Source organism: Colobus angolensis, unplaced genomic scaffold, assembly GCF_000951035.1.
Source record: "Colobus angolensis palliatus isolate OR3802 unplaced genomic scaffold, Cang.pa_1.0 Scaffold62, whole genome shotgun sequence".
Lineage (NCBI taxonomy): Eukaryota > Metazoa > Chordata > Mammalia > Primates > Cercopithecidae > Colobus > Colobus angolensis.
In genome coordinates, this window is record NW_012119821.1 from 2,724,280 (window position 1) to 2,736,983 (window position 12,704).

General features: G+C 34.8%; 1 pseudogene; it reads left to right on the forward strand.

Moving 5' to 3' along the window:
- Window positions 1-2,851: 2,851 nt before the first annotated feature.
- LOC105527363 lies at window positions 2,852-4,484 on the forward strand (annotated as a pseudogene).
- Window positions 4,485-12,704: the final 8,220 nt, after the last annotated feature.

Here is a 12,704-nt window from a genome sequence, read left to right on the forward strand (position 1 = left end):
CAATTAACTAGGTCAAGGTCACACAGCTAGTAAATAGAGATCCATGTAAGTAATACATTAATCTTTACTCTCCAATATTTATGTGTTTCCTTATTGCCTTTATTTTGTGCTCTGCTCATCACTATCTTTGACCTAGTTTGTTGAATCTAATTGAATGAATAAAACCACATGTAACTTTACATTTCTAGAAAAGATAATATTCAGTAGTTTCCCAAGGAAATTTGAATATATCCAAAATTAATACTTAATCCTTTACACTGTAATTATATGTTGCAAAGATCCAGAATTAACACTTAATCCTTTTATACTGTAATTGTTGGTTGCAAATAAGGTGTGTTGAATGAATTCAATGTAGTAAAAAAGTTTCAATGAGCTATGAGTTATTTCAGATAAGATTCTCATCACCAGAGCCAAATTATTTTTCATCTGTTTGATAATTAGGGTGATTTATCCCATCTTCTCTGTGTCTGCAATTTTGTCATGTCCTGTGGATAACTAGGTGAGTAGCAAGCAAAACAAATTTGGTCACAATTATTTAAAGTGTGTTATCGTCTGATGAATCTAATTTTTTCTTAGACATCTGACACTTGATGGCTTGCATGTTCTATGACTAAAAACATCTTGCCATTATAATTTAATAAGCCACTCCTTAACTTCAACATAAGCACTCCAGCAAATGCACTATCTGTTATGCTGTTGGCACAATCCAACAAAGTGCATTATCATTTAGCTTTATATTAAGTAGTGTCTTGGGAGAGATCTCTCTTTCCATATATATAGAAATATACGAGTATGTAGATATACAGGTATTTCTCTATATATTTACATATATGTATGTATTAAATGAAGTGTCTTAAGGATAAAAATATAAAAGATATTTAAAAGAGTGCTTATGATGAAAGAATGTATTAAATACACATTTCTTCCTTTAGCTACCTTGAGGTAGTAGTCCATTGCTAGAGGCATATGACATTATTTTAAAGGGCCATTAAACATTAAATGATTCATACACAAGTAAATAAGAATATAAGTAAAAGTTGTACTTTATACACTAAAATAACACATGGGTGAATTTTTCTAGTAAATTAAAGGAAATGCACTATACAAACCCTCAACCTCCTTTTATCCTGGACCTTGCAGGAAGGTTTATTTGAGTTAGGACTACAGTCTGTGACTACAAAATGAAGACAGGCTCAATGGCTCAAAAGGTTCTCAGTCCCAAGTCTTGGCCTCATTACAGGTTGCTCTAAGCAACTTTGTTTTCTGTTGTGGCAGAGGAATGACACTGTTCACATTCAGAACGGAATTCCATGGGCATACCCAAGGTCACATATGATTCTCAGCACAATTACAATTCTATACTTTTCTGATCTATTAACAAAGTGTAATTAAACTTTAGGGAGAATGTCAATATAAGAATGATCTTAAATCAACTCTGATTTATAAAACAGCAACTCCCTTAATACTTGGTACTTATGATCCTGCATAGTTTGAAATGACAGTGGCGGACTAGCTTAGTACAGACTATTATCCCATTCCAAACATGTGGAAAAGCTAGATACATGCACAAAAAAATTGTTTAAGTAAATGGCTAAGCTTGAAAGGAAAATCCATAAATTTCAAAAATGAAGAGGGTTATTCAAAGTCAGAATAGTACGTGTATGAGAAAATACCAACTTTAATAGGGGTGAGACCCTCTAATGGCTAGGAACTGAGGGTTTAGCACCTACAGAAGGCATCTCCTTGAGTCGCAGTTAAACAGAAGCTGAAACTTATGTGAAACCAAATTTCACATAATTTAAGGAACTCTGAAAAGACTATTCCTTGAGTAAAGAGGGCCAAAAAAACTATAGTTTTCAAGTCCAGGGACACAGTAAGAAACTTCCATTGTCTGCCCATTACTCTGGGTTGGATTCAAAACCAAATGCTCCCATGAAAAACCGAAACTTTAACCCTGCACTTGGTACACGGAAACCGAATTAACTCCGTCATCTTCACACGGAAACCGAATTAACTCCGTCATCTCCACATAAAATGCCCAAGACGGAAATTTAATGTAAGAAGCTGATTCTGGAATTGCTGGGGCCCTGATGACTGTGATGGAATTCTCCCAAAGTCCTGGGATTACAGATTTTCACTTGGAGAAATGCTAACTGCTGAGCATACCTACAAAAATACAGTGACAATCTACATGAGACAAGTATCCATCAAGCAGAGAGCAGCACTACAACAGGAGGATCAGCACTCTAAGAACTTGAGATAGCATAAGGAGACCAGAAAGTAGGGAAGTTTTAAATGATATGTAGAAACTGAAAACAAACAAACAAAAAAATGGGTAAACTTGTAAAGAAGAAATAGAACTTCTAAAAATAAAAATACAAGCATAGAAATAAAAAAAGTAACAACTGTTAGCAGATGAGATAGGAAGTAATATCATTTGTGAATAGAAGATTTAAGAAAATTAGAACCAAGTACAGAAAGACAGAAGATATGTGAAAAGTTAAGATACAAAGAGAGGGTTGGAAAAGTCTAACAATATGCCCAATATAAGTTTCAGAAAGAAAGAATAAAGAGAATGAGAGTCCATAGAAAGATATAATAATTTTCCAGAACTAAAAAGACAGACATGAGTCCACAGATTAAAGAATCATACTGCGGTCACAAGCAGAATAAATAAATCAATCCACAACCAATTTCATCAAAAACTGAAAAATGCCAAAGACAGAGAATAGCTAAAAGAAAATGAGAAAAAAATATATATATTACTCACAATGGAGCAAAGGATGACTGAGCTCAGTAGCATTAGAGGGCAAAAGACAATAGATTAGTATCTTCAAAATTCTGAGGGAAAAGTAGCTCCTGGGGCTACACCATGGCATCCATGGGGACCCTCACCTTTGATGAATATGGGCACCCTTTCCTCATCATCAAGGATCAGGACTCAAGTCCTGTCTTACGGGACTGAGGCCCTTAAGTCTCATATAATGGCAACAAAGGCTGTAGCAAATACTATGAGGACAGCACCTGGACCAAATGGGCTTGATAAGATGATGGTGGATAAGGATGGTGATGTGACTGTAGCTAATGATGGAGCCCCATCTTAAGCATGATGGATGTCAATCATCAGAATGCTAAGCTGATGGCGGAACTGATCAAGTCTCAGGATGATGAAATTGGACTTGGAACCACAGGAGTGGTAGTCTTGGCTGGTGTCCTGTTAGAAGAAATCAAGCAGTTGCTAGACTGAGACATTCACCCAATCAGAATAGCTGACGGTTATGAGCAGGCTGCCAGTGTTGCTACTGAACCTGGACAAGATCAGTCATAGTGTCCTTGTTGACGTAAAGGACACTGAACCCCTGATTCAGACTGCAAAAACAATGCTGGGCTTCAAAGTGGTCAAAGTTGGTACCAACAAGTGGCTGAGACTGCTATGAATACCGTCCTCACTGTAGCAGATATGGGGCAGAGGGATGTTGACTTTGAGCTCGTCAACGTAGAAGGCAAAGTGGGCAGGAGGCTGGAGGACACAAAACTGATTTAGGCCGTGATAATGGACAAGGATTTCAGTCACCCATAGATGCCGAAAAAAGTGGAAGATGCTGAGATGGCAATTCTCACATGTCCATTTGAACCACCCAAGCCAAAAACAAAGCATAAGCTGGATGTGACCTCCATGGATTATAAAGCTCTTCAGAAATATGAAAAGGAGAAATTTGAAGAGATGATTCAACAAATTAAAGAGACTGGTGCTAACCAGCAATTTGTCAGTTGGGCTTTGATGATGAAGCAAATCACATATTTCTTCAGAACAACTTCCCTGTGGTTCGCTGGGTAGGGGGACCTGAAATTGAACTGATTGACATCTCAACAAGAGGGCGGATTGTCCCAGGTTCTCAGAGCTCATGCCCAAGATCCTGGGTTTACCAGTCTTGTACAGGGGATCTCATCTGGGACAACTAAGGATAGAATGCTGGTCATCGAGCATTGTAAGAACTCCAGAGCTGTAACCATTTTAATTAGAGAAGGAAATAAGATGATCATTGAGGAGGTGAAACGATCCCTTCACGATGCTTTGTATGTCATCACAAACCTCATCCACGATAATCTTGTGGCATACGGAGGAGGGTTTGCTGAGATATCCTCTGCTCTGGCAGTTAGCCAAGAGGCGGATAAATGCCCCACCTTAGAATAGTACACCATGAGAGCATTTGCCGATGTTCTGCAGTCACTCCACGGCCCTTTCTAAAAACAGTGGCATGAATCCCATCCAGACGATGACAAAAGTCCGAGCCAGACAAGTGAAGGAGATGAACCCTGCTCTTGGCACTGACTGTTTGCACAAGGGGACAAATGATATGAAGCAACAGCATGTCATAGAGATCTTGATTGGCAAAAAGCAACAGACATCTTTTGCAACACAAATGGTTAGAATGATTTTGAAGATTGACGATATTCATAAGCCTGGAGAATCTGAAGAATAAAGACATTGAGAATTCTATGTAGAAGATCCACTACTGTGATTAAATGGATGTCTTGTGAGACATCTACAGTTATTTATTATATACGTTTTCAGACACTGTAGATACTATAATAAAAATAGCCATTCGGTAACCATTGTTTAACTTTTTCAAAGCTGTGTAATTGTAGGGGTACTATCTCAACAAGCTTTTGTATTCATTATATTAAAGGAATCTCCTTAAACAACAACAACAACAATTCTGAGGGAAAAGCTGTCTGGTGAGATAAACATAGCTTAACATACACAGTATCCACTTTTTCTTGCCCTCAAAAGAAGAATGTTAAAGAAAGTAGTTTAGGAAGAAGAAAACGTTTCCCAAAAGGAAGGAATGGGTTGCAAGTAATGAATACTGCTATCAATAAAACTGGTAAATAAGTACGACTGAGCACAAACTAAAACAGTAACAACAAAATGAGGATGGGAGGAGGATGAAAACCAAGGTGAAACAAACATCTGTGATCTATAACAACGTGAAAAATTAGGGCAAGATGACAGATTTAAACCATTCCAAGGTCTGTGTTCTGTTAAGCCGGTGTGCATATTGTATTAGTTTCCTAGGGCTGTCACAACCAATTATCACAAACTTGGTGGTTTAAGTGAAACAATAAATGTATTCTCTCACAGTTGTGGAGGCCAGAAGTCCAAAACCAACATGTTAACAGGATACATTCCTTCTGGAGGCTCTGAGGAAGAATCCGTTGCATGTCTCCCCCGGCTTCTGGTGACTGCCGGCAATCCTTGGCGTTCCTTCACTTGTAGCTAGGACTCCAATCTTTGCCTCTGTCTTCACGTGGCGTGCCCCTTTGTGAGATTGCCTTCATGTGCCTTCTCTTTTTCTGCCTCTTACAAGCAACCTCATCATTGGATTTAGAGCCCACTCTAATCCAGGATGACCTAATCTTGAGATCCTTACCTTAATTATATCTGCAAAGACCCTTACCCCAAATAAGGTTGTATTCTAAGGTTCTGGGTGGACCTATTTTTTGAGGAACACGAGTCAGCCCAGTGTTCATGTTAAAAATGTAAAAGTAGCTACTAAAAAGGTTTTTCTAAAAAGTAGAATGTATACATTCTAAACCAACAGAGAGAAATAGAAATCTCCTTGAGATTTCTCAAAGAGAAAGCAAGGTAGGAAGGTAGGAAAGAAGAAATAAAAGTATGGTGAATCATAAACCAAAGTCCAAATAAATTAGAAATGATTTTACATGCAAACAAGTTAAAATGCAATTGTTAAAAGACAAATTCAGATTAAAACAAGACCCACACATACCATTGCTTCTCTAAATATTCACAGACGTGTGTTTCATTCTCTTTATTACCTTCTTCAGTGCCTTCGCTTAGCAAGATAGAAGTACATTTTCATTTGATTTGTGTCCTCCAATCATTTCCACCTGTGACATTAAGCTCAGCCTACAGAGGTTACAGAATAGAAAAAAGTCTCTTTCAAGCCAAATTTCTCCTTTTTGGGTGGTAGTCAATCGTTAATTTTTCTGGATCAGCTTTAAAATTTTTTATTTTTGAAGTACTTTTAGATGGCTTAAAATATTAGTAAAAGGTTAAAGCTGTAAGATTTATTTTTCATCCCCCACTCATCTTTATTCTTCTGCCAATTTCGTGTTTTAATTACCAAAAAAAATTCTTTGAAATTCCTGACTACAAAGAACAACTCTTGTTACCAAACCTGTAGACTATGACTGATTTTCAATCATGCTGTGCACAAATTCTGAATATACAACATGGGTCAGTTTCAATGAGTTCAGAATTTCTTTTAAAAAGTCATTTGCAAAACATACACACACGCTCATCCAAATGGTAACTGTTACAATTTTATCTAAGAAAAATTATGAGTTTCAAAATAAGATGCAAAGTACAAATTTTGAGCACAATAATGATGTCAAAAAGATGAAGAAAATTTAGTCAATGGACTAAATGGACTTTTCCCCTAATCCCCATCTTGATTAGAAGATGCAATAGCCAGCTAGCCCTAAACAGTGTGAACTATGTTTGTTGTTTTTTTTTTAGTGGATAATGAATATAGAAGCAATTTTAATTCAAGACGCACTCCAATTCTTATTAAACATAAGTCAGACTAATTCTCTGCCCTTCAGAATATAGTTGAAAATTAACTTTGTTTGCCTCCCCCAAAATATTGCTCTCTTCAATGGCAGGATTCTATAATTCATCTTTATATACGACTCACTGCATAGTGCTTAATGGTCAATAAATTTGTTGAATGAGTAAATTTACACAATAAATTCCCCAAAAAGTTATTTCCCTTAGGTCATAAAGACTCGTTCTCCCATACTTTCACAACATTAGCAGGCCCGAAGAGTTTATGTTCTGACAATCTGACCCCACATTATTCTCTGATTTTATTTTATGTATAAACAAAGTGGTTTAGGCCTAAAGAAAAGTCAATACATTCAATCCACAGCCCTATGAGGTATTATGAAGGTGACCAGCAATTCTAAGTCTTATTTTGATTTTTAGAACAAATTAAGGTATTTCATTATTGAAACATGGAGAATAATTTTCTCTTAATAAATTATTCTTTTAATAAATTATTTTATTAAATAAGTTACTTTAAAATTTAAAAGGTAATTAAAAGAAAGACATCACTTTATTTGTAAGGCCTTATTCAAAATGGCAGGAGACAAATTTCACAAGTTGAAAACTTTGGGTTCTATTTTAGTAATCACTGCTACATTTTAAAAATGAGCTAGAGCTCGGCACGATGACTCTGGAGGCTGAGGCAGGAGGATCACTTGAGGCCAAGAGTTTGAGAACAGCCTGGGCAACATAGCAAGACTCCATCTCAGAAAAAAAAAAAAAATTAACCAGGCACGGTGGCACATGCCTATAGTTCCAGCTACTTGGGACTTGAGCCCGAGAGTTCAAGGCTGCAGTGAGCCGTGATGCCATTGCATTCCAGACTGGGTGACATAGCGAGACTACAACTCAAAAAAAAAAAAAAAAAAAATCAAGTTAGCTAGAAAGTCAAGGAAAAGCAGTGAAAAGATACTAGATTTAGACTTGTTGAACAATTGGGTGAGACAGAAAAAAGAGAACAATTTTAAGTGATAACAGACTTCTATTTTAACTGCCTCTTATACATTTCCTTACATTTCCTTGTTTTGATGAAGGTGAGCTATAGCTGGTAATCAGAATCTTATGTCTCTCTCTTTGCTACCTATTGAAAAACAGCCATTTAAGAAAACTTTTGTTGGGAGAAAAAAGGTGCTGCCTTAAGTAACTTGGGAATATGTTTTGACTGGATACTGTAAGGTTAAAGATGAAAAGAAGTGTACTCCAGTAGGTAAACTTATTATACATATGCTAGGTTAGCAATTCTGCAACCACTTTATTGTGTACTAGGACTGAAAAAAAATAGGGGAATAAATTATAGATACTAAAAGTTAAGTTTTTCACTAGCAGAGAAAGAAGTTACAAATAAACAAAGGGGACAAGCTAGAATGAATCCTACGGTGCCAGATTAGGAGTTACAGATATCCATATAGACTCATTTTTAAATATATACAAAAAGATACAGAAATCATTATAGATATGTGTGTATACCTATGTTAGTAAACATTCATGTATTTCCTAGCACTGTTCACGGAGGTCTAGAAGCCATGACATCCCAGTAACAATAAGCACATTCAGCACTCAAATCTTGGATTGTAAATACCATTCTCCAATAAAAGGAACAGGGCTCTTTGGGGAAATGACTGATTCTAGGGCTGGGCAGAGAAAACAGAAGATGAGCCTGGTAGTACCAGAAAGTAAAAACTAAAAAGAAAAAAAATGGGACCATGTCAAAAAGATACGGCTCCCAAAGGCCAAAGCTGGAACAATCTGAGCAACAAAACAAATAATTACAGTACTGGATAGTACAGCCAAAAATATAAAATGCATATCTACAAGTCTACACTGAAAAATGAGTGACTAAATTGATCTCCCTTATATTACAATTCCAAATTATGTATGTAGATACCCCTCCCAAGAAAATGGAGCTTAACTCCTCTCCCTGTGAGCACTGTTGGACTTAGTGACTTGCTTCCACAGAATAGAATATGAAATGAGAAAACAGTAACTTTATAATGGAGAAACCTAGCATATACCATTTTAACCAAGTGATCGAAGTTAAACGTAGCAGTGATGTCATGTTTATATCATGTAAATATCGATATGAGGAAGTTACCTCACTTCTGTGGTATTCTTCTGTGGAAAACTATAATCCCAGTAGAGTCATGAGACAATATCAGACAAACCCAAATTAAGGGATGTTCTACCAAATATCTAACCCGTACTCTTTAAAAATCTGTAAAAACAAGGAAAGACTGATAAAACTGTTGGAGTAAGAAGGCATAATGATTAAATACAATGTAGTGTCTTAGATTGGGTCCAAAACCAGAAAAAGGGCATTAGTAGAAAAACTGGTGAAATCCAAATAAAGTCTGTAATTTAGTTAATAGTGTTGTACCAATGTTGACATCTTAGTTCTGACAAATGTTCCATTCTTAAAGTATTAAACATTAGGGGAAACTGAATGGTGCATGTAGGAACTCTCTGTATTAACTTTGCAACTTTTCTGTGTCTAAAATTACTCCAAGGTTTTTTAAAGTTTTGGAGTATTTAAAGAAATCCAAACATTCTACAACTCTTACTAATTTGTATATTTTATCTGTAAAATAAAAAAATAATTTTCATAATTCCAATATATCAACATGTTCAAAGTCAGTGATATAGGAAGAGAACTAAATATAGCCATGTGTTCCAGTCAACAATAGACTGCTCACACAGTAGTGGTCCTCTAAGATTATAACGGAGCTGAAAAATTCCTATCACCTAGTATTGATTACACTATACTTTTTATGATTATTTTAGAGTATACTACTACTTATTTTTTTTAAAAAGTTAACTGCAAAAACTTCCTCAGGCAGGTCCTTCAGGAAGTATTCCAGAAGAAAGCATTGTTAACCTAGGAAATGACAGCTCCTTATGTTATTGTCCCTAAGACCTTCCAGTGGGACAAGACGTGGAAATGGAAGACAGTTGATATTGACGATCCTGACCTTGTGTGGGCCGAGGCTAGTGTGTGTGTTTGTATCTGTCTTTGACAAAGTTAAACAAGGAAAACAAATTAAAAATAGAAAAAGTATATTTTCGTACAGCTGTACAATGTGTTTTAACTGATATTACAAAAAAGTTAAAAAGGTAAAGTTCATAAAGTAAAAAAGTTATAATCAGCTAATTTATTATCAAAGAATTTATTATAAATCTAATATAGCTGTGTAGTCCAATGTGTATAAAGTCTACAATAATGCGTAACATTCTAGGCCTTCACATTAACTCATCGCTTCCTCACCAGCTGACCCAGAGCAACTTCTAGTCCTGCAAGCTCTACTCATGATAAGTCCCCCATGGTTTTTTTTTTTTTAATCTTTTAAATAATATTTTTACTGTACTTTTTCTATGTTTAGATACACAAATACTTACCATTGTGTTCCAATTGCCCAAAATATTCAGTAACTTACTATACAGGTTGGTAGAGTAAGAGCAATGGGCTACACGATACAGCCTAGGAGTGTAGTGTAGTTGTCTAGACCATTTAGGTTTAAGCACAGTATATGATGCTCTCACAATGACTTAAAGGACACATCTCAGTACATTATCCTAGGCATAAAGTGATGCAAAATACTACAAAACACTAGTTTATTCTTAATATGATCATCAGAAAGGTTTAAATGCATTTTACAAATTCTGTATAACTAAAGCTTCCACCATTTCTGTAAAAAGTTATATTTAGATGATTAGAAGCTATTCTACCATCAGCTACTGAAGAGATAAGCAAAAAGATATTGTTGCCTAATGGCATACAATGCAGGCTTACTTTTTTTGTGTGTGAAAGATTACTCTGAAAGGGCATCAGGAATATGCCTAATTTTCACTCAACTTTCCAGTATATAATACCGATCACACTTATTTAAATTCATTCGTGACCTAATTCCATTTTCATAATTTACCAAATTTTAGCTACTACTACTTTAAGAATTTTTGTCTTGAAAAAACTTAAGACTCAACATGGGAAAAAGGAAAACTTACCTAAGATATTAGTTTTTGGAACAACTATGTACTACTACAAGTATCTTTTATAGTTGTATAATCTACAGTTATAAGGATGAAAATATATTAGAAATAGATACCAATCCTAGGATTTTCAATTTTTTCAAGGTAGGGAACTGTGTTATTTCACTTTTGAAATCAGACGTAGACATATTAGAAAAAGCAATTAAATTGACATAATTACATAAAGCTGTAATTTTATGAGATAAAATCTTATTTAAAAGAGCTTTACAAAAAAACATGCAATAAAGTAACATGGAACCCAGGAATCAGTAACTTCACTTAACTCCCACAGCCTCAAACTTCTCAACAAAGAAGGTTCTATCCACTAGTACAGAGATAAAAAGACAAAGTATCTTAAAGAAATAGAGTATCTTGAGAACATACTAAGACATTTTCTTATTTAGAGCCTTAAAAATATAATATTCTTTTACTTATAAATTTGGTAAGAGTCCTCTTAAATATTGGTGGTGGTAGTGCAGACAACCATAGAACCACAAGACCAAGGGTAAAGAAGACTTATGTTTAAAAGGGTCCTGTCAAAGGAAGAGAAAGTCTATACTTGTCATGAATAAGGGATACTAAAAATTCAAAAGGGAAAAACCTATAAAACTGGAGATTTCAATTTATTCTTAGAGTTTAGAAATTACAGCCAATTCATTTTCTGACTCAACTAGAGCTCTTTGTATTAGGGTAAGTTAAACATAAAAAAAGACAAAGACTACTTAGATTTTACAACCGAAAAGTGATGGAAAACAAATGTATAAAACTTGCCTTCAAAAGAATATATTTATGATATACTTCTGATCATAGCAAACCGATTAAAAAACAAGAATTAAAGGCATCCCTTCTCTTACGCAGTTGACAACAGAAGTCTCCCCGTATCTTTAGTTTCTGTGATCTCTACTAGAAAAAAAATGTAGAATAAACTATACATAAATCATACTTACACAGAAATACTAACAATAAATGCTATCTTTTAAGTTTTAACTGGCCACAAATTATCAATTAGGTTTTTCTGAAACAGGAGTCTACTATCATTTGCATTAAAATAATACCAATCAAGTATTAAGAGTTAATAAGAATACACTTAAATTTGGTGCAAATTTAATTTTATTAAACCTTACAATGAATGTTGTGGCATATGATTTTCCATTGTGTGACAATTTATTAGCTGGCATCCGAATACAGTACTTCTTTTGAAAAAACACACAATGGGAACTGACAAAAGGGAGAGAAACTAGTTGTTTAGTGATACATAAGGGCAAAAAAAAAAAAAACAATGAAAAAGAGAAAAAGAAAATGATGATGACCAATTAGTTTGTTTCCTTAGTATCTAACCCTATAATGGTTAAAGTTCTAGGCAATAATGCTGCTGTTACAGTGTAAAAGAGTATATTATTATCTCATCCAGCCTGCACAATTCTAAGCAAATTAATTAAAAATTATCATACCTGTAAATTCAGCCTAAGGTTTCTGTTGGGCAGTATGATTTTTAAAGAGCTACTTTTCCCATACAACCTAAACAATTTTCCCAAATCATAGTAGACCGGGGTCTCTATACACATTAAGGTAGTCACTTTACAAGTGAGCTATCACTGAACTTCAAATTCATAATGGGCACCAAATTATCTTTGATTTGAGTTTATGCCTGCCAGATTTATGAATAAGAAAAATGACTTTTTTAAGTCTATAATCCATTTGTCTTTATAAAGTAGACTGGCATCTGAGTAAAATGACCATTTCTTTTACAGGAATGATCAAAACAGTGGAACATCTAAAATTCAGGAGGCCCCAAAAGGGTATTTTCATAGAAATGTTAATAACTTTACACATTAACTCCAGTCAATAATACCATACTACAGTGTACAGTTTAGTTAGACTCTCATGAGTGTAACTGGTTCATTATTAAATGTACTCATCTGTGGTTCAAAAAATAACACAAATTTAAGTATTTTATTAAAATCCATCTCATAATTTTGAGAATACTTTCTGACAAAGGCTTTAGTAGTGTCACATTTATGAAACAATTTTCCCTAAAAGAAAATAAAATCAG